Genomic DNA, 4,902 nt, shown 5'->3' on the forward strand with positions numbered 1-4,902 from the left:
GGTACTGTACTGACCCCACACTTCGTGTATTAAACTTTGTGAATTTATTTTAATCATGAGTAACCTCTTTGGGAAATTTTTTTTGTTTGAAAGTTGAAAGCAAGAATGTCAGAAAAGAAGAAGGGATTGGGTTGTCAAGTGTGATGGAAAGAAAATATGTGCTAACCAAAATAAATAAAATTAAATGTGAATTCTTTGATAACGCAATGAAAAGGCCTAGAAATCCATATATTAACTTAAAGCGAATACTAAATAATGGAGTACGGAGTTTACAAATAGTTTCTGTGAAAATTAAATAAAATCTAGTTTGACAGCCGTGGTATAGTCGCATAGCGAGGTCCCTACGTATACGATTTCAAACTCCGAACAAAACATAACACACGGAGTTATAAGCAATGGTTGCTGCTGATGTGTTCAATGGATTACTATGCCTTATTGTTGTGATAGAAGTGTAAATAGGTGTCCAATAGTGCAAGGCTGTGTATGCTGCTGCCGTGAGTTATTTACAATTGTTTTTGCCCTTTAATATTATGAGTTTCAGCGGACTGAGTGGCTACGGGAGGATAGTGACAGTTGCTGTCATCATGACGAGAGGAGGAGGGACTGGTTGAAGACTATGAAGATGCGCAAGCCTGGATGATGGCGTGTAAGTTGAATTTTAATTGAATTAAATAAATGTGATTTTATTGAAATATAATAATTATGAAAACGAAAGACAAATTACTCGAGATTTAATGGAATAGTAACATTGCTTTTAACTAATTGCTCGAGCTTGCTCCGCGGTTAATATGCCCAAAATACATAAAGCTTTGAATTGTGCGGTTCCTACAATAATATTTAATTTCATGCTGGCGCCGACGTCCAACGTGATGGAGATATCCTGGCTGGCTGTGTGGTGTGATGTGCAACGGGACGTGATTGGAGTATTGGCGTGCGGTCCGAGTGCTGATGGCGGTTCCTGGATGTCCCTAGCTAAGTCCTTTCCCTATCCTAGTAGGTAATGTGTGACGACGTAACATCGTAGGAAGGTGAAGAGTTGGCGGGATCCTACCATTGTTATTGTACTCTGATTTGATCTAACTTTACAATTTATCGAGAGGAGTAAAGTACAGTTGGTCATATTATATCATGATCTCCACGTAATTGACATTTGTTGACATAATTTTAAAAATTAGAAAACAGCATTAAGACATAATGTCTATGACATTTTAATAGAATATCTTTTAAATTCAAATCGAAATGGGACCGCGACATTCTTGAGGCCTCATTGCAAATCGGTCTTTGGTTCTATACGAACGTATACAATAATTTTATAAATAATTTATCCGTGTTCTAAATTTTAAACATTCGAAATATAAAGAACAAATAACAGTAGTCTAAATTCAAAATAACTAAATTTAAATATTTGAAATTTAGAAGTCAGATTTAAAAGAATCGAATCTATTCGAATACGAGTTACTATTATTCTGTTTCGCTGGTGATACGTTGTGCTACGAAGACATCGATTTGATGATTAAACTTAATAAATATTACCTTCAATTGATTTAAAAATATATTGCCATTGACTGTACCGGAACTACCACCATTACGTGAATATTATAGTGACAAGCTATTATGACGAAATAATCCGAAGCCTGTAAGTGATAAATAGATTATTATCCATTTTGGTAGATCTTAGAATCAAATATAGAGGCTCTAAGATTAACGTGATTGGGATATTAATATTTAGCTTCAACCTAATTTATAACCGCTTATATTTTCTCAGTGTTTCTTCCAATTTGTCCTTTCGTATTTGGCCTAACTTATCAAATAATCTATTTGGAACTAGAATGGGGTTGTTTCACGATCTCCATGGGAACTAACTTCATATCCGAACTCTCATCTATCCTATAACCTTACTAATTCTATTAAGGAGACTAGTAATGGAAATACAACTCATCACATCTATACTTATTATTGTACTCGGTTGACACTTATTGAATGAAGGTAAGCGCGTGACAGGCGTGAACTTTGTTCTAGTTGACTGAGTATTAATGGTCGGTATTGCGGGCAGTAACCCAAGACACGCTAGGATCTACAGACTATACAAACCATTATGGCTGATGCTTTACAATGGAGTCTGTAGATTGATTCAAATTGTGTTTGGGGATCGAGGTCTCCAAATACATGTGGTCACCAGGGGTCAACTTCACCTCTGGCCGCTGAATGTTGCTTCCTCTTTGTCGGACTAACCACCCGGCAACCCGGATTTCGGTCCGATGGGGTGCATACTTACTCACTTGGTAATAGGGCCAAAGTGGGGTTGCGGTTAACAATGTCCCGTGACTAAAAAGTGGCGTTGGGTGTCCTTGTGAGACATGTGGGGGAAGGAGACCCTCGCTTCTGGTAGTGGACGTAAATTGTGGAGCGCACCATAATAACAAACATTATTTTGAGTTGTTCTTCCTGACGCTAGTCTGTTAGGGAACGGGGAGTAGGAGACCGTAGGTGCGTAGGATAGTCACTCCGTGGAAATTATAGGCATTAATAAAAACCTGCTCCGGGAGTGACTATAACATTTTCAGTCCTCTTAGTCATTAGAAGACTAGAGACGTACGTAACTGACGAGCGACCTTAAATAATTTCCCACGTAAGGTGCCGGAGCAGGCCGCAGGGAGGTGACCAGCAAGAGGGCGAACCTCATGGATCACGGCGGAGGAGGGGCCGGGTCGTCACGGAAAAAGCACCTCTTCTCTTAATAATATTATTAAGGAATATAAGCGTTACTAAGCAATTGTCATAATAACCTTAACTGTATAAAAATTTAATCTTAGAGTCTTCATATTCCAACTCTCCTTTCTTTAAATATATATACTTATATATATACAATGAGTAGTTCACTTAATTAGAGCCTAGGGCTACCGTGGATTCATACAACTTAGGGTTCTTACCAGCAGACGATGGCCGTAATTATACTTAGATAAAAGTATATAAATAAAAAAAATATAGTGCCTACCCTATTGGGAACAGTACAAATTGGTGCCGTGACCAGGATATTGAGTCTCAAGTAACTGCTCGTTGAAAGAAAAAAAAAAAAAAAAAAAAAAAAAAATTTTTTTGCTATTCATTGTTACAAAATTGCAGGTTCGAGATGATCCAAACCGGCAAGGAGGCACGTACTAAACCGAAGGCTACCGGAGCAACACCAGGAATAGTTAAAAGGACGACACCTGCTACTGGTCATTCGGCTGCGGTGGCATTCACGATGAGGAGTATGCGGAGGACGATTGGACAATTACACTCAGAGATATCAGGACTGCAAGGGAGATTGCACGATGACCCGATATGGGATAAGGTTGGTAGAGCGAGTCCTCAATCCGCGATATACCCAGTGATAGATGGAAGGTTGGATAAGCCCAAATACCCCGGAAGGTACGACGTACATCCAGTTACCTTTATAGAAGACCTATTTTCATACTTAAGAAGATTGCCGACAAAAGAACATGTAGTCGATAATATTATAGGGTGTTTAGAAGGAGATGTCAGAAGGTGGGCGAGAATTTATAAGGATCGCTGGACAACGAGGAAGATTTTAAAGCTGACTTCATGGATACTTATTGGGGAGAACCAGAACAAAATCAGTTAAGACGGAATATAGTGTGTGGGGTGTGGGAGAAAACTGCGTACAAGTCCATGATGGGGTATTTCATCTCATTAGCAGGACAAGCAAGGATGCTGAGCACACCCTTGATGGAAAGTCAATTGGTTAACGACTTGATGCGTCACTTTCCTAGGGAAGTACAATATGTTTGGAATATGAAGAAAGGAAACACGATAATTGAAGCCACAGAGTTCCTGAGGGATCTAGACAATGTAGATAAACAAGATCGTTGTTTGGAGAATAAGAATACCAGCCAACCTCTGTCAGGGGTGAAGCGAAGCATGGTTATGATGGTGAGACCAGAATCTGGGGGCAAAAGATCGAAGATTATTGCTAGCCTAGGAGTGGGTAAAGAGGAAGAAATGAAAAAGGGAACGGAAGGTAAATTAGATAGGCCAGGAGTAGGTTTTATCCCTGAAGACCCAGAGCGTCAGCTACCGGCTATTTTCAACAAATTTCCTGATTTGTCTCCGAGGGTAGGAGGTTATCCTGTGATAAATGAACATATACAAAGCTTTATCACAGCGTCACTGTTTGATGAAGGAGTTTCCTTTGAAAGAGTAGGTCATAAAGTTAAGGCTGAAATTTGGATAGAGATTTTAGGGATTAGGACACGCTGTTTGATAGATACCGGGAGTGAGGTTAGTTGTATATCAGAGGAATTATTTGAATCGTTTCAGTTGAGAGGGAATACTAGATTTCCTTCATTACCGGTAAAACCTATACAGATAAAAGGGGCGGTAGGGCAAAAGAGCTTAAAAATACAACAATTATGTTCCATAGAGATAGCGATCCAAGGTGTAAGTTTCGATACAGGATTGTTAGTTGTACCTAGGTTGACTGTACCGGTAATCCTCGGGTTCGACTGGTTGTTGTCAAATAAAGCTACTATTAAATTGCAGGACCCTAGTTCATTAGTCTTAGAGTTGGGGGGGGGGAGTATTACAGTGTCTTTCATTGATGAAGATCAAGTGATAGTAGATGTTAGGTCATTACAGGAAGAGAAGTTGTGGTACCCGAAAGTAATGTACGTAGGTATGCAAGGTAATAAGGAACTAGAAGGAAAATTTGAAGAAATTATTCAACTACAAGATAGGGATAATGAAATAAGAGATATTAAGAATAGATTGTTAGATCCAGAATTAGGAAAGACTAGTGACCGATTAGTGCGGACGGCCGATCGTTGTACAATAGTGGGTGGAATTTTGTATTTTAATAGACTGGGTAGTAAGAGCAAAGTATTGTATTTGCCAGAAATTTTA

This window comes from Choristoneura fumiferana, chromosome 23 (assembly GCF_025370935.1).
Source record: "Choristoneura fumiferana chromosome 23, NRCan_CFum_1, whole genome shotgun sequence".
NCBI classification, from domain to species: Eukaryota; Metazoa; Arthropoda; class Insecta; order Lepidoptera; family Tortricidae; genus Choristoneura; species Choristoneura fumiferana.